The sequence below is a fragment of the Pithys albifrons genome, chromosome 4 (genome assembly GCF_047495875.1).
Source record: "Pithys albifrons albifrons isolate INPA30051 chromosome 4, PitAlb_v1, whole genome shotgun sequence".
NCBI classification, from domain to species: domain Eukaryota; kingdom Metazoa; phylum Chordata; class Aves; order Passeriformes; family Thamnophilidae; genus Pithys; species Pithys albifrons.
The window spans coordinates 18,187,056-18,210,396 of NC_092461.1; the positions used below are offsets into that span (position 1 = coordinate 18,187,056).

The 23,341-nt window shown below is 39.7% G+C and overlaps 1 protein-coding gene across 3 annotated transcripts in view; it reads left to right on the forward strand.

Moving 5' to 3' along the window:
- PTPN3 (protein tyrosine phosphatase non-receptor type 3) overlaps positions 1–23,341 on the forward strand; it is a 171,593-nt gene that overhangs the window by 23,156 nt on the left and 125,096 nt on the right. Inside the window, exon 1 of one of the 3 annotated variants that reach the window (XM_071553586.1) lies at positions 16,438–16,610. The exons of the other annotated variants lie outside the window; for them this stretch is intronic. The gene's annotated coding sequence lies outside the window, so the exon portion shown is untranslated. Of the gene's footprint in view, positions 1–16,437; positions 16,611–23,341 lie in introns of those variants that run through there. 3 annotated transcript variants of the gene reach the window in all.

A 23,341-nucleotide genomic window follows, 5' to 3' on the forward strand; every position in this document is an offset into this window, starting at 1 on the left:
ATGGAAAGGTTGAGGGCTGCAAATCTGAAGCGTTACGGAAAATACTTTGCTCAGCAAAAAGGAAGCTGAAGGACTACCAGGGACACACAGGTCCTGCTCTATGTAAAGGACACACCTTCAGCAAAGGAAGGAATGAGTTTCTCAGGAGATGTAAGCACGTGTACCACCCAAGGTGAACAGAGCAGCACGGGCGGCATCGGCAATGTCCGTAGCAATGGTCTGTTCCTCCTTTTCTCTACGCCCTGCCCTCCTCCCATCCCGGCGGAGGGACCGAAGTCGGGCCGCGGGCACCAGAGGGCGGCACAGGACTTGCTCAGAACCACATCAGCACCGTTTCTGCAACGCAACGGGGAAAAAACAGCCTTACGAAGTTGTAAAGCAGGACGCTATTGTGTCGAAGCCAGGCTGCAGTGAATTAGTTTTTTTCAGGCTAAAATCTAATTTTATTATTATTTCATTCTGTCTTCCCTTTTTAGAGGTGAAAAAAAAACCCCAAAACCGACAAAGCTTGCAGCAGAATTCCCATAGCCATATGAACTCTCAGAAGTGCTAGGACTCAGAGAGAGGAGTTTTGTTTTGCTTTCCTTTGGTTTTTGTCTAGCTCTTTTTAACAGTGATCATTTTGTTTATTACTTTCTTTTAGTAACTCGAGGCCACTTTTACAGGCTTAAGTCCTGTGGTCTGACTGATCTCAGCTCTCTGATTTGTGAAGATTTTTATTAGCTGTGGATAGTCAGAGTATTTGGTGTTGCAGACATGCATACTTTTGCAGACGGTTTAAGTGTGAAGGGTTTACGTGAATTACACTTCCTGCAGGCTTGTCACCAGAGATGCTCCTGACTCATCCATGAGTTACCCACCTGCAACAGAGCACTCCTCTCTCACAACCAGCACATTCACGCACAGAATTACTTACAAATATCGACTCTTGTTCATACCCTCTCCTCAGTTCAAGTGTTGACTTTACTCAACAGATATTTCCTTTTGCATCCACAATAAGATTGGGTTATTCTTTACTTCCAGTTCTAGAAAGGGAGGAAGGATGAGCAGGAGCTTTATCCTACTCTTGTTAATCATCAAACATTGTAAAACACCTGTTAAAATCCCCATAAAGCATGCAAAAATGTAAGCAATATGTTTTTTGTTTAGAAAGGTGCTACAGACATTGCTAGTATAAACTATAGCCATGAAACTCCATGACCAAGCACAGCATGCTTGGTCTCTCATTTATCTAATAAAATTTTACTTCTCTCTACAAATGCTGCTTTCTTTAATTTTACCCTCAGAATCCAATAGAAACCTGTTTACTTTGCAGCTACCTTGTACAGCATATCCATTCATTTGACTGGATGTCACTGGAAGTAATGACTGTGGGCTCCTCTGTCTCCTCTCTGCCTCAAGTATCCAGGCCATTAGTTTTTAATATAGACATTAACTATATGTACTTGTTGTCAATTTAAATTAAAGTCCAAGATTACATCGCAAGAAAGGTATTTTTGGCCTCCAAGGAAGCAGTGTATTGACTCATCAGTATGGTCTGCTGGCCAAGTATAGCTTTATTTCTTACTCTTAAGTTAAAGACTGTGAAGGCAAGTAGCCAACAGAAAGACAGGGAAAATACAGACTGACACAAACCTAGAAAGGCAAGGTTGGCAGAAATCCACAGTATTTTTTTCTGTATAAGGCTAGTGGCTTTCTTGGCTCAAACTCCTTCAACACACTCAGGACACTGGGATTCTTTTTTCATTTTAGGTTTTTTGCTTAAATCTTCATGAGCTTTGGGTTCCATCATAAGAAATGCTATAGTACAGTTTCATGTGTGCTTCCTAATTTTTTTTCTAATTGCCACACATTCTTGGTAATTTTCACTCCTTACAGTGAAATTTTCGTTAGTTTTCCAGAGTACTGAGAATGTAAGAGGCAGTTTTCTGAAGAATATTTTCTGAAAGGTTATCACCTAAAAAAAAAAAAAATAAAAAAAAAGAAAAAAGAGAAAAGAAAGAAAGAAAGAAAGAAAGAAAGAAAGAAAGAAAGAAAGAAAGAAAGAAAGAAAGAAAGAAAGAAAGAAAGAAAGAAAGAAAGAAAGAAGAATAGAAAGAAAGAAAGAAGAATAGAAAGAAAGAAAGAAAGAAAATAGGAAAAGCCAGGCTTTTTCTTTAGCCATTTGACCAAATGCAAATTAACTAGCAGACCACATGTAGCCTGTCACCAAATGAATTAACATAACAAGAAAATTAAGTGATGCTTGTAGGTTGAGCCCCAGGAGAATTGTGACCTTATACATAGAAACTGTATCTTGATATTAAAATGTTCCCAGCTCCTATTAATATGATAACATTTCACTTATATTGGAACTATAATAAAGGAGATAAGCTGATGGGAAGAATGCTTTATGTTTGGGAGCAGGGAACTAGTCCTTTAAAGCATCATTCCTTAGACTAAACTTTGAATATGGATCACTTTAGTAGGCTCTAGAAATTAGGACAAATGAGTTTCATATAGTTCTACTTCAATTTCTTCATATTACTGAGAGGTCTTCAAACTGGGACAGAGTCAGGTAAAATATTTCTCTCCTCTGAGATGGCTAATTATAGCAGTTTAAGGGATTTGTTTCTGAACATCACTCCCAGTCACCAGAAAAAGTGCTCTTTAAATATAATCTATTTTATCGTTCTCAGCTAAATATGTGACCATATTAAAAGTGGTTTTGTCTCTTCCATAAGCTCAAAAAAACCACGTTGCAGTTTCAGAATACAAAATTGTACTTGATTGATCATACCATCTTCTATTACATATAAAATTGATTTCTTTCAGGAAAAAACACCTAGAATTAAATCTTGAACCCCACTCATCTATAGGCCCAGTTGTCTTTTTCCTTTCAAACTATTTCCTTTGTAATGATGTACTTCTGCAAGTGATAAAATAAATAAAAAATACAGTGTGTGGGCAGGTATGATTTTTCACCTACATTTTAAAGTGCACTAGTAAATTACAAAAATCTCACTCTTCTGTGTAAAGTATTTTTTGCATTACCAGAAAACAGCAACATATGCTGTTGGCTTTGCCCTTATGAAATAGAAAGGCCTGGTTTCCCAGGCAGTCACTATCACAGAAATTTTGCTATGACTCAGCATTACCAAGTCATTTGAGTTCATGCTCAGATTATTTTGTTGCATTAATCCTTTTCAAGTTGAACTCAGAAGTGACTGACAGGCAATGCTTTCCAGTGCTTAGATCCCTGGTCTCAGTTTCTCAGTCTAAATGCTCATATTGTTCCCTGAAATACAATCTGGAGGAGTGGCTTTAACATACTGAAAGAACATGTCCCACTGTAAACTTCTTATACAATTGGGCTGACAGTGATTTTTACTTCCTGCTTTTCATTTCTCTTCTGTGATATGTAGAGTTACAGAGTAGTTTTGACTTATAGATATTTAATATGGCAAATGATTTTTTTTATTGGAAATAGAAGCATAAAAGGAAAAAGATGATGGATCTTTACTACATTTTTAAAACTAGCCCTTAAACTTACAAGTTCTTAGGAATATGCTTTAACTTCATGAATGTGAATGGTCCTCTTCAGTTTCCATGGGACTCTTTAGGGGCACAGAACGAAGCACATGGGCACATGCAGTTTAGAGTCCCTAAGTACATACAGAGCTTTTTTAATATCCACCTTAATACAAAAATAAAAGTTTTGTCACCAGGGGGTCTTCCTATTCCCACCCTCTATTGAACAGAAATAAATAATAAGTTTTAAAGGAGATGAATATGGTTATTGATTTTTGGTATATACAAAAGTCTGCCTGACTGAAAACTTTAATGAAAATCAATCTTCATGTTTTATACCATTTGCAGAACATTATTTCCAGCAGGAAAATATTGCTTTGAAACAAGTTCTCTTTGGCACACTAAATACCAAAGATATTTCAAAATTATCAACCTTCGTATGAAAATGGCTTAAGTTTTGCTCCAGTTTTATAGAGATTACCACTGTCAATTTTTTCAAATAATTTTTTAACAAACCTTACCAAGCTTCCCATTGAAAAATCAGAGTTATAATATTTGATTTGAAGCTTTTTTCCTGGACTTTACCTATAAAAAGTAAATAACTAGTTCTGAACTTTTAGTTGCTTTTGGTGTGAAAGTTTGCGCTATTACTGTTAATACTTAGGCATTTGGTACTGAGGGTATCAACCAAACTTTTGCATCGAGTTCAACATTGCAAAGTCATTTGCAATGGCATTCTACAGTTGATATCCCACAAAACAATTCACATTCTAAATACTCCTAGCATGGACTACAAATTTTATTTAATTCTACACTAAGCTATGAACATTATGAAACTAGGTTATTTGCAACTTCATGGCTTTAAGCATACTAGACTTTTCATGAATGTATGTCTAAGGGTATAACACACACACCTCCATTATGACAATTGCCTCAGTGTGTGGTAGAGTCAGCAAGAAATTTAACTGCAGGGGATCTCTGGACAGACCCATGAAACCCCTTAAAGGCATGCACAGGTTACAAATGAGAGGTTGCATTGCCCTCTCTGCCCCAAATCTCCAAAGACAAACGTGACTTTCAGGAAATGCCAACTCGTTGTTAGGACTCATCACATAAATAAACATGAGGAAATCACAACCTCTTCATTATTTACTGCAAGCCTGCTGTATCTGTTCCATTTCTTTGAGCTGCACTTCCAGAATGTCACAATAGATGGAAGAAAAGATTTTTATGTCTGTATGGTCTGTAATACTAATGCTGGTTGTCAGCACTGTTGCCAGGGTTGAATTTATTGAACATGCTAATTCAAAGAAATTCTGTTGTCCTGGTATTGACAGGAAGAAATTAGCCAGAATTGCATGCTTTCTCATATAGTACTGTTATATTTCTGGACTACTTTTATCTATGAGCCTTGTAGGTCTACATATATGTTTTCAAGGTAAGGTTATTTATATACACACCAAATGATCTGAATAGCAATAAGACAAGTTAAATTCAGGCAGAGTTAAAATATTCCCTCTTAATTATTTCTTTGGTGTCATTATAACCAATTTAAACAGTGTTGTATTAACAAGGTACTGGGGAGCTTACAAAGAGCTTGTGCTAAACCAGCTTAATCTCTGAGCTCTTGCTCTGACAGGATGAGCTTGGACAACGGTGCATAGCAGTCACCCATGCCAAGAGGCAAACGCCGTGCTCTTATCCTGTGTTCACTCCTAAGAGCCAATTCATTTGAACTGTAGACATGAAAAGGGCTGACTGGGTTTGGTTCTTAATAGCTTTTAAGTATCAGTTGCTTTTTGTGGTTTCATATCAGTAAAGTTTTGCCAAGTAAATGCCAGATTTTTCCAGGGAAAGAAGACTGCTCTTTCGTTTATGTATTTTGAGAAATAAATCATTGTTTGTCTCTATAGACTTCTGCAGCAGAGTAGCAACGAAGTTCATTCCCCTTTTCCCTTTAGAAATATGCACAGACAAGGGGAAATGGGGGAAAGAAGAAATAGGTTACCATTTTTTTAATCATTATTTTGAAGTTGCCTTTCAATTTTTCAAATGTGCAAAGAAAATCTCTTGAAGTGATGAAACCTACTTCTTCATATAAGCTCTGAAAAGTTTCTTATAGCAATAAATGGTCCTCCAAACCCACAAACCTTTTAGTAGACTATCTGAATTACTTTTTCACTTCATGCAAATTGTGGCTGAAATTAGAAATAACCTTCAGAAACAGCACTGAAAATGATAGGAACAACATTTGCAATACAGTGTCTGGGTTTATGTTTCCAAAGGACCTTGTAAAATTCTTCACTTCCTTGTCTCTGCTGTTTTGGTGGCCAGCAGAGCAGAGGTAATTTTTTTTGTTTTACCTCTCTCATGACTTTGCTTTGCCAGACATGCGTTTGTAAGACACATCACAGTTCTTTAAAAACAAATTGTGTCATGTAGTAAAAAAATCACTTTAAAAGCATTGTGTCAAAGGCTATTTCTGTTCCCAGCTGTTAAAATCCTAATGTAACTTTGCTATTTTCTTTGCCTTTAGAAAGCTGCTGATCTTATATTAGCAAGTGAGCCGAACTTTACAATTGGAACAAATGATGAAATATAGTGAAATCAATAGTAACAGTGTTTAAATAAATACTTTGCTGAAAAGTAAATGTTACTATTTATGACTCAGGAAAGGTCACAGGCTATTGAAAATAATGAATTCATTTATCTGAACCACTGTATCACAGTGGAACTGAAAGCTCTTTGATCAGTGAGTCATCCCTTTGCAAACGTTTCTTTCTTATATTGCTTATAATTGAAACTACTGGTGCAGCCTTTGCCTTTGTAGTCAGTGAGTTGCTGCAGCATGGCTATATGACCCCATCATATAGCCCTCACTCCTCTTTAATTCAAGTGGAGACTTGTTTGATGATAAAGCTATTGCAGCAGGGAACTATATTTAAAACTTGGTGACTCATTCATCTTATGCCTTTTTTGGAGCCCTTAGTGGGTCATAAAACTGTATATATTTAATTCAAATTCCTATTATAGTCCCTACCTATAATTGCAGCCATTTTGCTCCAATTAATTCTCTCACCAGAATAGAAGTCTCTAACTCACTGTAAGCAACCACTGCTCCCCTGCCCCCAATTTATTTTGTGGTTTGTTCTTTGACAGTTTTTTGACAGAGTCTAATCTGAAATTTCCAGATAGCAGCATACCACACCAGGTTACAGTAGTGTTTGACATGTGCTACTGGGAGCTATTGACTCATAAAGAAAGTTTTGGAGGAGAAGCATCAGGAATTCTACCATTCCCTTGTAGTGAAACAACTGAATTTTTATTTGCATAAAGGCCAAATAGCCTATTCTTATCAGCTTTGTTTGTTTGTTTCTGCACTTAAAATAGTCTTTCAGCAGTTAGAAAATTTCAAATATTCTTTTGCTTTGCCATTTCCATCCAGTAAAAAAAGTTATCATTTTTCTTTTCCCTTTCAAATGAATACTAAAACTTCAGATATATTTCAATAGCAAACACATCAATTTATACAGAATCTTATCATGCCAAAATATCTTTATGGACAAGCATCAGCAATGAGATCAGCTCTGATTAGAAAACAGTTTTTGTTAGCTATCAGGCTATACAGAGTGATGTTACCAGCAGAAGTGTTGGTGATTATGTCATCTTTGTAGTTCAAGAATTATAAAAATCCCACATGGACTCAAAGGCAGGAAAGGAAGAACATGTGATGGTGTTATATGTATATTTATTTATAGAAAAGGTAGGTAACCAAAAGTACACAAACTGTTCCATCAGCAAACTAACTCTACACAAGATCCACATGCATCTGAGCACTAAAACCTGCAGATGCTGCAGATCCCAGTGGAACTAGATGTCTGGTATCACCCAAAATCCTTGTTTTATTTCTACATTTCCTAATAAAAATGGCAAAATACCTTTTAAAGTCAGCATGTCCTCCCCCACCTTCCTGAGGATTTCAGAACCATTAGATGCCACTCTTACTACATGTTTAATCTAAAAATGCTGGCATTCATTCTCTACTAGGAAAGTAGGAGATAAAGATTAGATTTCTTTTTCTACCTAAAGCAATTCCAAAGGTTATTTAGGCACCTGGTCACTCTGGGGAACATGTCTCACTCTGCTTTAGATAATTAGGAATTGAGAGTACTTGATAGTTGATGAAGTGCTGGGACCTGGATAATAAATCTTGTTCCTCTTTAATCTGGAAGAGAATGAGTCAACCTAAGTCTCTTAAGTCACACCTAAGAATCTGTTTTTCTATTTCTGCCTTGCAGGAACACCAGCTTCACTGCAAATTCCATCACAACATAATTCAGGGAGAGGAAATCCAAACAGCATTGTCCATGTAGCTTTGTGTCGCCTCAAAGTCTAACTTTTGGGAAATCACGTTGAACTTAAATGGTTTTGCAACAAAGAGGGAAAAACCAGGAGGTTATGTTTCTTCTCAAAACTGGCCAATATTTTAAAAGGGTTCAATAACCCCTCCCCCAAAAGATGGCTTGGTGACGAGGAATATGTAATATTCCAACCTTACATAGGACCATGTAGTTGAGGCCTTGGCTAGGAGGGCAGAATTTTAACTCTGAATTGACACCATTTAATCAATCTCTTTCAATTCTTCTCTGTCTTTGTGTACAATCCACAGAATGATGACAGCCCTTTCAGAGCTTCAGGTAATTTCTCACAAGAGTTAGGATGCTTACGAACAAGGTCAGAGGTAACAGGGGCATTTACAAGGTCTATTGTGAGACTTGGACTAAATTTAAAACTCTCACATTATAACCCTGTGTTTTTCAGACAGCAAATCAGAGACTTTGGAGGTACCTGCCTTTGACAGTGTACAGTGTATGTGCCTTGAGTTGTGCTCCTGCAGACATTCACATTTGCACTAACAGGGCTGTGAAACCATATCTGGGATAATACTTGGTCCTGATCAGAATCCAGAAATAAGCGACACATGAGAGCACACTTGTGGAAACAGATCCCAAATGAACAGAGGTGCTTCTGGAGCACCTGAGGCAGAGATGTGAGATTTAACAGGTGCCTCTAGAAAGGAGAACTTCCAACTGCTAACACTGGCATCTCTCTGCCAAAGATGTTGACCAGGCACTCCCAATTCTGTGTGTTGGCAGTTCTCCAACACAACATAAGCTGGAAAACTTTCCCTACATACTCTGTCAAAGCAACGCAAGAGTTGCATGTAGGATTTCACTTCAGAGCCAGGCATCTGTAAGTTCTATGCTACAACATTCAGCTTCCAAGTCCCCTGATACACACTGCTTTTGTTGTGCATGGCACAACAAATAACACCAGACATATCTGAGACATGTTTGGAGGGCTCATAGGAAGAAAACCTCTGCAACTGCTTTACATCCTGAATACCTGGAAATCAAGACCTCATAGTTACTGAAAGTTACTGAAAGTTCATAGTTAAATTTAGAACTTCTTCTCATCCCTCCAAAAAAAAAAAAGGGTCTCCTTAGTATTTTTACTGTTTAGATTTTTAAAACATGAGTTGGAAATCAATTAGTCTAGTCAGGCTGTTGCCTTCCCCAGACTCCAGACCTAATTCTTTATGCCTTCTCCCCTTAGGTACATTATAACCCTGTGTGCTACTGGGTTGAACACAAAAATGCTGAGGCATTTGCACATTTCATTAAAAATCTCTGAATAGAAGTATAGTTAAGGTGTTCTTTCTGCACTGATTGTAACCTTGAATCATAACAACAAAAAAACTGTTCTGTTACTAATCTCCTGAAACATATAACTTCCTTGTCAGGGAGTGGGGAGTCAGTGGGAAGAGGGACCTGTTTTTTTGGTGATGGGGGTTTTTTCTGGTTTTGGAAATGTTAATGAACACTGGGTTATGATAACACAGCCAACAGGGAAGGATATTTGTGCCGTTTATATAGGGTGCCAAATAATGCAGAAGCACTAATGTCATTATTTGGTCTCCATGCCATCTGTTGGAAGGAGCTCTCAGTTTTCACAATGGACACTGCAGTATCACCAGCAATGCAGCCAGAACAGTTACTGAGTTAAACACTTGGCGCAGAAATAGTTCACAAAACCCGGTAACTGCAGAGTTGAAATTAGGAGACTGATTCAACTCCTCTTAAATAGAATGATTTTATACGGTATCAAGCAGCGGCAAGACATGGTGATCTCATGGCAGTCAGATTTTACATACACTGCAATGTAAATCAGAACAGTAAAATAAGATTTAGGTTTTTTTTTCCTTTAGGGGACATATCAAGTCTCATGATTAAGACTTGTTGCTTATCCGCTAAATTCAGAGCAGTACTTCTCAAAGAACCAGCACAGTGACATGTAAAGTTTAAAGACTTTTATTCCAGGTTGTTCATGTGCATGTGAATCAGGAAAACAAAAAAGAGAAGGCACTTGCTCAATGCAGGCGACTAATGATAATAATGTATTGCGGCATATGATATGTTGAGTTGACTTAAATGTCACACTTTTCAAGGGTGCAAATAGTGCTACTTTATTTATTTTGTCCTGTAGCACTGTGTGTGTTCTAAAGCTTGTATGTTCGCCTCTCACTTCAAAGCTGAGCTTGTACTTCACTTTAAAGCTGACACAACTAGTACAAAATTAAAATGGACAGCCTGATCAACAACATTCCCCACCCACATAATGCAAATCAATCAACCAGAACAACAAGAAAAGTGCCCAACACTCCCTGAAGGCTCAATTCTGTATCTTTTAAGCTTCAATTAAAGCAGCTTTCTTCAATGCTCCATCTCAAATTCAAATGACACAGAACTTAAAATGGACTCCTGTTATACTTCAGGGAGTGGTAATTTTGAAAGAAACAAAATATGTTTTATAGAAAATTAACATAGTGACATGTTTTTCTTGTGCAGCAATATTAAATATACATGCTGGATTGCTTTAAATAAGATTCATTTAAATATGCTTTTCATGGTTAATTGCTAAATGTAAAACATTCACAAATTTTAGACAAAGTGAAAATTATTTGACACTTCTTTCCTATGAATCATTTTTTTTAGATTAAAAAAAGAGATATCCTGGAGTGGGGAAATACTGTTATAAGTGAAAGCAAGAAAAATATATGAGTTATAAAAATATGTCTCCCTCTTTCATAATTTGCAACAATTACATATTACTAATAAAAGGAAATCATTGAGAGGCCATATGGAGAGGTAAAGAAAGATCAAACCAGAATGATAATTTGAAATGTCTACTTGTCAGAGACAGAAGGACCAATATTCATGTAAATACATATTCACTGTACTACTGATCAGATAATCAAAGTAGATATAAAAATGATTACTTAATTTTTTTACATGTACATACAGAGTATTTCCCAGCAACATATTCTAAGGTACTGAAGTTTAAATAGTTGAGTTGATTGTATTTTCACTGTTTCCCTTAGAAATACATTTTCAGACTCTGATACAACTTCCACTGGTTAACAATAAGTGTAATATTGTAAATATATCCTCAGTGTCAATTTTTTCATGCACCATTCCACTCTGTTTAACCAATATTTCATGATACATATTTCACAAGTCACCACATAACATGACTTGCTTCATACATGCTTGTAAGTAAATGTAGGCACTTTTGAAAATGTCAGCCAAAGTGTGGGAGGACGATAATATCCATGAAGACTGTGCAAGCACATAAATTGCTTTGGCCAGACAAGTTACTCTCTAACTGCTGGGAACATTCACTGCCTGTGTGTATTCACACTCCCTGTCTGTATTCACTTAAACTGGTGTTTTGTGATAATGCAAACAAACTTGAAGACACTTAGAGGGTTTTTTTTTAAAGTTCACTGCTGGTTTATATTTTTAAACATCTTGTGAACTTGACATGAGGATGGTTGTGAGAACTGTGATGTCTCTAGACATGGAGAAAAGATTATTCTGTGCTTACATATGCAGATCTATCTATGAGGCAGAGACCGCAATGCCTGGAGGTCAGATTGCCAAACATTTTCCTTATAGACATCCAGCTTCAGTTACAGTTGTGTCAGAATTTAGTTATTTGAAATGAAATTTCCAATCATGAGTTTCTGCTTCAAGTTGATCATAATATAGCCTTTTCAAGAAGGGCTAGGGTAAAGAATTGCTAACTAAACCACACAAAACTACCTATTTGTGACTATCTTGTGAGAGGCTTCAGCATGTCTATGATCCTGACAGCAAGTAGTCTTTTGCTGATATGAAGGAATTCCTCTTAAAGTTGGCTAGATAAGTTCTGAATATCTCTGTGTGTGCATATTTATTTATACACACACACATACACACATATTTCATAGAATCATAGAATGACTTGGGTTGGAAGGGACCTTAGATATTATGTAGTTCCAACCTCTCTGCCATGGACAGGGATACATTCCACTATACTGGGTGGCTCAGCTTGGCCTTGAACACTTTCAGGGATGGGGCATCAACAGCTTCTCTGGGCAACCTGTTCCAAAGGCTTACCACCCTCAGAGTAAAGATTTTTTCCTAATATCTAATCTTCCAGTTTCAAGCCATTCCCCTTTGTCCTGTCACTACATACTATTGAGTAAATACTCTCTCCATCTTTCTTGTAGGCTCCCGTCAGCTACCAGAAGGCCACAATTTGGTAACCCTGAAGCCTTCTCTTTTTCAGTCTGAACAAACCCAATTCTCTCAGCCTTTCATCATAGGAGAGATGTTTCATCCCTCTAATATCTTGGTGGCCCACCTCTGGACTCGTTCCAACAGGTCGATGCCCTTCCTGTGCTGGGGACCCCAGAGTGGGATGCAGAACTCCACGTGGGGTCTCACCACAGCAGAGTAGAGAGGCAGGATAACCTCGCTTAACCTGCTGGCCATGCTGCTTTTCATATTTACTCAGTAGAGGCTTGCTGGTCTTGACAACACAAGCCTAAACCATATCCCCTCCACAGGTCATGCAGACTACATACATGGACTGATAAGAAGCCTCGAGAAGTCTTTTTCTTTACTCCTCTCTAACCAGGGGTCAGTTCTTCAATCTGCACTTTAACATGCAATGAAAGAGGTTCTGCCATTTGCCTAGGTAGCTTGGCTTATATCTGAAAGATTTGTTCTATCACATAACTGTAATCTTTGCTTTGAAAGAAGCTGTTTACACTTTATCACAGCAACAGGGGACGATGTACCTGACTGAAGACAATTGACTTGTGCCCATCCCATCTGTCCAAATCTTTAAATTTTTCCCATTAGAGTTGTTTCCTAAAGCAATTATTCCTATTTCTTTCCTCTAGGTTTTCCAAAACTGAATACCAAGTATAAGAGAATAATTTTATACCTCTCTTAAAACATACTCTGTGCCTTACCTTCACATAAGTCACAGACCAGCAGTGATCAGGACTTTTTCCTGCTAGTCTTTTCCTGGCTACTAATGCTGAGAAAAGAAAACCAGTCTAAGCTGTGAAATCAGACTGTGGTTTCATGAACTTGCTAATGGGAACATAAGCCATCTATGCTGTTAAGTAAGTGGCCTTCTCTTCTACCTCAACTTTTCAGTGGCACACTTTTCCTTGTATCACTGCAAGTTAACCTAACTGTAGAACTTACCTGTATTAGGAATAACACCATCTGTATGTTTTTATCTCATCCAGTTTTAATCAGTAATGATCCCTGGCCAGGCAGCTGCACAAACTGGTCTGAGAGATGTTTGTTACTGCAACAGCACTTCCCGGTGATGCTGAGAAAGTCACTCCAGCAGGACTTCTTCCTTCTGTTCAGTAACTGAGCACTTTCTTTTTCTTAGTAAACTGAGCAGAGGTTCAGGTTGTGATTTTTTTTTTTTAATTTAAAGAAGCACTTAGAGATGTGAATAAACACACTCAGGAACTTAGTTGAAAACCTGTGTCCTAGATGTCTTCAGCTAGATACTCAACAGAATGAAAGTACCTATCCAGTCTGTAGGTGTTAACATATGTAGTGAAGAGTGAAAGCAGCTGTTGAGACATGCAGTAAATGGGATACAATCCTGAAAAAAAGTGTGTTTATCTAATTAGTGAAAATACTAATACTTAGCCATTAAAGGTGAAAATAGTGGACACAACCTTTATCCTCTTGTTTCTTGGGGGGTTTGTTTGGGGTCTTTTGTCAGAGGGGAGTGGTGTTTTTTCTTTTTAACTTAAGGCCATTATTCTCATTGAATTAGTATTTTGTGCATATCTTTGGTCGTGTGACAGGAAAATGACTTGCAGGAAATTAACTCATATTTATCTATTTCAGTACAATTTTAACAAGTAGTTGATGTATAGGAACATTCACATACTGAACTGTTTCTTATACCTGGTATCACATTTGGAGGGACAGATCATTTATTGGTGAAGGAAATGCACCAGTGCTCCTATGATATCCTGTGTGCAGCAATCATAGGTATTATCTCTTTCCTGTTCTTAATCACTATAGGATTCTGTGCCCTTTCATACAACCAAGGAACTTGGGAAAGTGAACAGAATTTCAGAGCTGAAAGTAACTGCATGCAACAGAAAGCTATTGTCTGTTCCCATTAAATCTGCAACTCCCAGACAAAAGTGGGCAATACTCTTCTTCACTGGTATGATTGATAGTATTTGATACAACTGGGAATAATTGTAATGTATATGAAGGCTGGGATTAGGTATTTTTCAAGGCCCAGCAGTAGAATTTCTGATGTTTGTAATGAAAGTGTTGTTTGCTGCACAGATTTGGTCCTACTGAAAATATAGGAATTGTACAACTAAATGAAATGCCTAACACTCTTGTATTGAACCTCTAAAAGTCATCAGGCCCTGACTGTGATTCATTGGCATGGATTGGCTATCATGCCTCTAAATTAATGCTCCTACAGAATTGCAAGGGACTACGAGATGCAGTAACCTTTAATTTGGGGAGCAGCAGCTTGACCCTTGGCCATGGGTTAACTTTGTGTATCTGTTACATAGCATGTTTTACTGCATTCCCTTTAAAGGAAGAGGTGATGACTACTGCTTACAAAGCACTTTATTTGGAAAATGTAGAGTATGAGTTTAAAGTAATTTTAACTTTCTTCCATGGCATATGAAGTGTTTGAGTCTAATCTTCACTTATTAAATAGGAGAGGTTCTGGTGGAAACACACTGACCTAATGGGCTGATCTGGAATGGCAGTGGCAGTACTTTTTTACAAACTCTTATAATTCCAGAGTTCAGTAAGCACACAGTCTGGAGGAATGTTACAGAATTAACTTATTCCCACTTTGAGTTTTGGAAACAGTTAACTAGAATGAAGACTGTCAACTTTAGATTTAAATGCGCAGAAGATTAAGTCTATGCACCTTCAACAAATGAAGAGAGATTAGATTACTAGATGGCTTCCTCAAACAAGCCTTTGGGATAGATCACTTTTCAGGGTAGATATTAATGAACATAGCATAAGACAGAACTGTCCAGAGAAGGTTGTAGGATATCTGGAAAACTCTATGAATCAGCTGTGCTGAGCAGCATTGTGCATTGTCCTTAGTGGGAAACGTGACATAGTTATGCTGCTCCCAGTACTCAAATTTAGACAGGCAGTACTGTGTAGATATGAATAAACGGGCTCCCACTCTTCTGCTTTCACTAGAGCTGCAGCCTTCAAGTTACTTACCCCAAACTAGCCAGCGATGTGGCATAGCATGCAATGGCTCACTAGAGGAGCAGTACAGACCAAGCAGATGGCAAGAGCTAAACTATTTAAGGTGGTATTTAGGAACAGAGGTCCCTAAATTAAGCTTGGACAGGTAATTTGGAATTTGAAACAACACAGCCCTGTCAAGCTATCACCTGATATGCTTTTCTTTGCCTTGCCTCTGTGGTTTTATTCTGGACCTACGTCTCTGGTAGGGAGTTCTCCCTGCTCCCACCCCTGCATTTCTTTTAGCAGAGATGGCTGAGGGCAGGGACAAAAAAAAAGAAAATAAATAGGAAAACACCATCGGAACTTCACAGAGTTTTGGAGAGTTTTTCTGTGTACTTTTGCCCAAACTGCTTCATTGGTCTCATTTACAGTCCTATTAGCACAACTGTGCCACAAAGGCAGGAACAAGCATCTGGAAACGTCTTAACCGGCTTTGCCACTGGAGAAAACATGCCACCGGATTGCTTGACCATTGAGGTATTCTGCTTCAGCTAATTAGCTCTGTTGAAAGGCTCAGCTAATTAGCACGGGTGTAGAGTTACTTTGACACAGTTACTCCGCTTGCAAGACCTAGGCTAATCCCGCCGCACAGTGTTGGAGCACAGTGCCCTGTGAGGAGTGGGGAAGCGAGAGAGGAGCAGGAGACGCCACATGCATTCCCACACCTCGGGGACTTTAACCCCAGTCTCGCCGGCGGCCAGCCCTCCCCACTCCCTTCAGGAGAACTGAGCGAGCGGGCTGTGCTTTAGACTGCTGGCTGGGATGACTCTAGACATCTCTCTGCGTCGGCCCCCGACCATGGCACGCGTGGACACCCCGTTCCTCGTTGCCTCGCAGGTTCTGTCAGCCGGCGAAGGCAAGCTGTGCCAACCTCGTGCCAGCCTCTGGAGCCAGGCACCAAAACTCCTCGCGTCCCGCTGCCGGCGGGCACAGCCCGGGAGCAGCTGCGGACAGGAACGAGGGCGGGATCGGCCGCGCGGGGACAGGTGGCGGCGGGGCAGCCCCCTACAGGGCGCCTGCGGGGTGGGAAGGGAACAGCCCCCAGCTCCGCTGTCCAGGGGCACCCCGCTCCCGTTCCCCCTCAAGGAACGTGCGGAAAGTGCCGAAGGAACCCGAGCGGACCCGAGGCGGGAGCAGCGGCGGGGACACGGACACGGACGGGGCTCGGCGCTCCCTCCGCAAGGGGGCGGGAGCGCTCCCGCCGCCCCGCCCCGCCCGGCCGCGCCCCGCCCGCCCAGCCCAGGCGCAGCAGCCGGAGCCGGAGCCGGAGCCGGAGCCAGCGCCAACGGCGGGACTGGGGTTGGGATCGGTTCCGTGGTCCCGCGCTCCGCACCTGCTCTCCTCGGTCCGCACGGTGGCGGCGGCCGCGACGGCCTTCTGCGCCCCCTGGGGCAGCGGAGCGGGGCGGCGGCGCGGCAGGTACCGGGCGCGGCAGCGGCGCGGGGCGCGGGGAAAAGTTGGCGCCGCCGGGGCGCCTGCGGGAGGCGGGGGCGCTGCTGCCGCCGGGGCCGCCCCCGCGCCTCCCTCCTTCTCCTCCTCCTGCCGGGCGGGCAGCTGGCCCCGCGGTGTGTCTGGATGCCCGCCGGTCCCACGGGGAAGCGGGGGCGAGCGCAGCTCCCAGCGGCTGCCGGGGCTGGGGCGGGAGAAAGCGAGCGGGAAGGTGCGCCGCGGTGCCAGGCTGCGTGTCAGCCTGTAGCCCGCCGTGCCGTGCAGTGCCGTGCCATGCCATGCCATGCCATGCCGGCGCCTCGGGGCGCGGCGCTGCTCCGCTCCGCGCTGTCCCTCCGTTTTCTGCTTCCCTCCAAGCTTGGTGTGCTGGGTGCCAACCACCGTCGGGCCCCGGAGGAGGGCACGGGAAAGGGCCCGTCCCGTCCCCGTTAGCTCCTGCGCTTGCCTTTGCTGGGTGCTGCTATAGGGCGAGCTCGGCTTCTTCCCTCATCCTCCCTTTTCCCCCTTCCAAATCATTGTCGGAGCACCTGGCCTGAGAGTTTTTTCGAGCCCGTCCGAGCACCGAGTTCCCTCGGGCGGGTTTAGGAAAGAAGCGCTGCGGGCGCAGAGCGGCGCTGCCCGTGCCGGCCGGCCGGCCGGATGCACGGGGTCTGCCGAGAGAACAGAACTCGAAAGCCCGGAGCCAACTCGTCTGTGGTACTGTATCAGCAGCTGCCTCACCACATAAGCTGACGAGGCTCCTCAGCGGTTTGGGGTGGCACAGCGGGTGGCTCCACAGCGGTTGGGGTTTCAGGTTTTGGGGTGCCGACTTGCCCTATGGTGATACATTATGCATTGAAGATTTTTGTATCTGTAACATGGCTAAGATATATATATATATAAAGCATCCGTATAAGTAAAATGTGACAAACTAGTTGCTTTATTGATGTTGTGGAACAGATGCAGCAGCAGTAAAATATGATACTTCTTTTAATATAAAATTCCCGTTTATCTTGCAGCACTTCTTGTTTCTTCTCTTGAGTGAGCCTATCTGAAGCAATTAGTCAGTGTTTTCTGTTGCTCCTTGCTTTCCTCTCTTTCGAAGACACGGTTGGGATTTTTTTTGTTTTGCCTGGTAGGATGGTTTCATCCCTTGAGGCTCTACAGCCTGTCACACAAATTGCTACTGTTTTAATACTTCTGCAACAATAGAAATCAGAACGAATTAGTGCCTTAATACTATTAAATATTGATATTGCTACTTTGAAAATACCAAACTGAATTTTTAGTAGAAATACATTTATTACTGAAGTACTAATTTCACACAATATTGCATCAAAAGGTTATTTATATGAAGTACTTTTAGATGTGTAGAATACTTACTTAGCTTTGGAAGGGAGTTGCACTTTCACTTGTTGTTTTTTTTTTGTCTCAATTTATCTGGAACTAATCTGTACCAGAAAAAAATTGTCCCTGTTACCTGGGCAGGTTTAATCATAAAAGAAACCGTTACAGGACTGTGGGGAAGAAAAGTCTGCCTAATTACCATATCTGGAAAAACTTGCTAGTGAAATACAAATATTAATTTTTTATGATGCTGACATTCTCTGGCAGTGTCTTGTGGCAAAAATATCTTGATAGATGGGTGACAAATACCTAATACATGTTTGTTTCCTAGTTCATAAGAAAAAATGTCATATTCTTAAAGGACACTTAATGGAATAGCTCATTTGAAGAACCAACTTGTTATGATAAGATTAATTTGTTTAATTAAACACTAATACTGCTGGCAGTATATCCCTGGAAAAACTCTTTAATGCTTGTCATCTCTCTCATGACTTAATAAGCATTTCTAATGTGTCCATTATCACCTGTTTTTGCAGATTTTAAGACTGGGATGGTTAATTCATGATTTCAGAACATAAGGTTGGGTAATATCACTGTGGTATGTTGTATTGTACAGTGCTTGGGTTTGTACCCCCATGCTTCCAAAATACTTTTAGTACAAAGTATGACACTGGTAAAACTATAATTAAGTGAACTTTCTGGATAAGCTATTAAATTACAAAGTTCCATAATTGCTTCTCAATTTATCAGTTTGTATTATTGGTGTAATATGCTTAATGCAGTAGATGATAACAAAAAAGCTAGTGATAGTGACATCACCTTCTTCCATATGTTCATGACTTGTCACATGATAAATCCTATTTTCATCCGATCCAGTAGTGTAAAGTATAAACTAATTTCTAAGTATTTTGAATGGACTTTTTAAATTGTAGTATCATAGCAGAGATGGTTGTCCATACTTTTCTAAGCTGTGACCTACTTTTTGTACTGATGAGTAAATGATCACTTTACTTAGACACCGAAAAAGTAACCTTACATAGGCACCACACTAAAAGTGTTGTGCACAGAAGTCATTAATATTAAATTCTCTGAGGTGAACTAAATACAGGTACAGCGAGCAGTTCTACTTTGTCACTTTGTCTTCACCAATAATATTTGTCGTGTTGGCATCTAGGCACTGGGATATTTGTTCATTAAAAATCCAGCAATTAAAAGTAAACTATAGCTCAGTGGTGATGAGGACCATTGTTACCAATCACATTGTTTTAAATACAGTAAATGTTCATTGTAAGTTCTATAGAAACCTTATGGTGTAAATTTGTATTTGGCTGGGTTTTTTTGTCTTTTTTTTTAATTTGTTTGTTTGTTTTGTTTTTGAGTTTGTTTTTTTTTTGATTGAGAAACACATTCCATAAGCTTCATAACTGAACCTGAGAACTGGTTGCTGTCAGAGGCAACATTGTGTGGTCATCTGTGGAAAGGTTTTCACTAAAGTGGAAAAGTGCGAGAGCAAAGTTTTTCAGTTTTTTTCCCAAAACTATAGAATGACTATACTAAGCAAAATTATTTATTTCAATTTCTCCTTGTATTAGTTTGTGTTAGTTTGTAGTATTGGTTTCTCCTATCTTCCAGCTACCTATGTGTAGCAGTGAAATACTTCGTTTGTTCTATGGTGTTGAGTGCATGCTATTAGTCAGAAAGAAGAATTTGGCACAACAGTGATGAGCACTGGTGAATCCAGCTTGCAGGTGTCTGTCTTGTGGTCAGAACCAATAGCTCTGATGCTTTAGCTCACCCTGGGTTAGAGCATGAGGTGACTCACTCGAATAGGAAACAATTAACAAGTAATTTGGAATTGGGACTGTCTCCTAAGCTTGCAGGAGAAACAGTTTAGGCAACTTAGTGACTAACCAGGCTAGCTAAAAACACTCTGCAGTTTTGTTTTGGAGTTGGATTCTTGTTAATGAGGCCTAAAAATCAGAAGGTGTATATGGTCTTACCTCATGACAAGTGTGAATTAATGGGAGGTAAGCTATTCTTCTGTTGGGGTGTTTACTGAATGGAAAGAGCAGGCACACAGGCAGTTGGAGTAGAGTAACAAATATGCTGCAAGTTTCATCCTGATTTACCGTGAGATAATTTATTCTAATCTCATGCCCTAAGATACCATTGCCTTCAATCAGCGTGTGTTGAACCTCACTAAGTTCTTATTTCTATTATTAGCATTGTAATTTGAAACTTAGTCACGTGTCCAGTGTGGGACTTTGTGTTCTTTCTTCTTCTTCTTTTCGTATCCCTGCAAAGAGAATACTTCATGAAATGCTATGAAATCAGATAATACAGAAAACACTCTCTAATAGATTGCTTTATAAAGCTTTTCTTGGACTTAATTTTTCTTCCCATTGAGAAACTGCGTTCACAATCTTGAAAAGCCTTCTCCCTAAGGAAAACATTGATACTTTTGTACATAATTCAGTTGCTTGAGCTATGCTGAAATCACTGTGATGCTGAAGTCTGGTCATGTCTGTCTGCTAGCTTCTGGTTTACATTTCTAAACGTTACACTTGAGTAATGGCAACAAGGGTTTCCCATCTTCTGGGCCAGAAAGAATGAAGAAACTTTCAAACCTTGTGGGTTCTTGGTGCATTACTGTACTGTTTGTTGTTCATATAGTGAGTCCTATGTGCTCTTCATTTGCAAGTTAGAGATGTGCAAGCAAAATATGGGCTCTGGGAATACATTTGGTATACAGATTATCCATCTGCTACTCCTCAGCAGGATGTGAAATATTTTTTAATCCATTTCCAGAAAAAAGTTGGAGAAGATACAAGCAAAAATGTATCTGCCTTTTCACTGGTCTTAGAGATCATCTGGCTTTGTCTGGCACACTTTCATGGTTCGAGGGCCTTCTTGTCTCATGTTGTCTTACAATCTCATCTCAACATATGTCTTCATCCAATAACAACACCTCTCCTTTTAATAAATACAGTTATTCTTTCCAAGAATTGTCACCACTGGTTGAACAGGAAAGTATGTCACTGCATAAGGAATGTGGTGGATCCCTGCAGGTTGTAGGCCCCCTTGTCTGATCCAGCACATTATCCCCATTGTGTTTTTTTAAAAAATGAAAATCATGAGGAGTGGGCTAATCTGAGGGATTTCTCTGTCTCAGTTCTCTTTGTCAAACTTCTGAAAATGTCCCTGCAATATGAAGGTTACAGTACATTACACAAGTAATGCAGTTTTACAAACAAAACAGAAATCACAGAACCAGTGAAGGTTGTACAGGCTATGAGCCTATGTTTGTCTGCCACATAAGCTGTAATTTCATCAGTTCCCTCTCTTGGCAAGTTTAGGTTTGATACAAACACAGCAACATATGTTGAGTGAGAGTGTCCCAAACTTTGAATTATGATTAAAAACCCTGCTAAGGAAACTGTTTTTGAGAATTTGGAATTAAGAGAAGCTTTTCAGGATGTGTGATCTTAATACCTTTTCTAGCAGAAGGAATATGGGGCTTTCTGAATGGTGGCATTTTGCCAAAAGTGAAACAGGTACTTCTCCTTGCACCACAGAGTAGAAATATATTGAAGGTAAGATGTTGTATGCTTGCTTGTATTGACCAATTCAGTAAGTGTGTCAAAAGGTGATGTAGTAACCCTTGGAACAGCCACCTACTCTATTGTCTTTGTCAACAACCAGCTTTAACCTTATGAATTTGAGCTAGTGGCCTGCACACTCTGAAATCGGTTAGATAATTATTCTTAATCAATGCTGTGTAGTATTAAGGTAGTAACCTACCAGTCAAGGAATTCTCTTGTATTTGTTTTTAGAACTTTCCCAATAACATTTAGTGATATTGCTCATAGAACTTAATGAAAAATGAAGCAAAAGCCAGTCCTTAATTCAGATCTGTATATGTGTGTTTTCATAGTGGGGGTAATCTTTTACAAAGAGTTCAAGAGGTCTTTCTTTATTCAAGGTGAAAATAAAATCAGTATGTTTTAAAGTTTTCTGCAAGAAAAAGAAAACTGTATGTATAGAAAGTGATTCCAACTCTACTTTGTTCTTCTCTTGTAATATAAAGCCAATTGTGTGCTCTTTCTTTCAGTTCACATAACCTTTCAAACAGGCTAAAAGGTTTCATTTCTGAAATGTTAAGGTGGACAGTACAAAATATGCTTCACTTTTATCTTTTCTGAAAGAGAAATAATGATAAAATTGGTGTGAAATCATAAAGTACTTCAGACTTTGTAGTTGGCAAATGCAGTTCCAATGGTTTGGTGGCAGCTCTAATTTTAGTGAATTTGACAGTTTCCAGTAGTACTAACCAAGGCTGTGAGCCTCAACAATGTGGTTTAAAGATCAAATAAAACATGCTATGTGCACAAATTAAAATAACTTTATAAGTTTTTGTACAGGAAGAAGCAAACAGCTCATTTTTAAGTAATTTATTATTTACACCACTAACCAGATTTTTTCTTTTTTAACTAAACAAGACTTCAAAAAATAGCTTTAGAGAAAGTGTAGCTGTAAGCTGAAATCAACAGTGAAGTATTTAACTTACTAAGTCAAATGCTGTTTTGTTTGCACTTTAAAATATGAAAGTAGTTAAGATTTTATGTCTTGTTCATTGATTTCCTGCTGTCCTCTCCCTCCACCCCCAGAGAGATTTTAATCTGGTGTGTGTAGTGTTATGGAAAGCAAGCGGTTCATGACACCAAGCTGTGATGAGTAACCATGGCTATTTCCCTCACAAGTTACGTGATACAGTTACACTCTGAGGACTGACGCATTTTATGAATCAAAGCTGGGAGCCCGAGCTGTGGCTTGCATACATGTGGGATTTTGTACTGCAGTGTTGTTCTGATGTTGTTTTGCCTACAGTTTTGTGAATATGGATGCTCTTGTTTAACATGGGTGTTCCCCAGGAATTGGTCTGAGTATGCAGAGGTCTGATCTCTGCTCTTTCACTCACTTGGTGCAATTTTTTTTAAAGCTGAAGATTTTTATCCAAGGTATTGGATGTATGTGCAGTTCGCTTCTATTTCTATATTTGTCAGTATAAATGGTTTTGCTATTTTTTGTGGGTTTTTTTTTCCCATGTTCTTACTTAAATGGAGGACTGCACTTCTGGAACTATAATGGCGTAGGTAAGAGGCACAGCTTTTGGTTGTAGGCAAATGCAGGCATATACCTGAAGTTAAGCACAAGCAAGATTTTTTTTGATTGCTGTGGTTGCTTCAGTGCTAGTGGTTTGTCTGGAAGAAGGTAACTTCTTGAAAGTGTTGCTGATATTCTAAATAACACATCTGAAATCTCTAGCCTGTAGATAAAGCAGATTGTACTTTGGTCAAGTTGAAGATCAGCTAGCA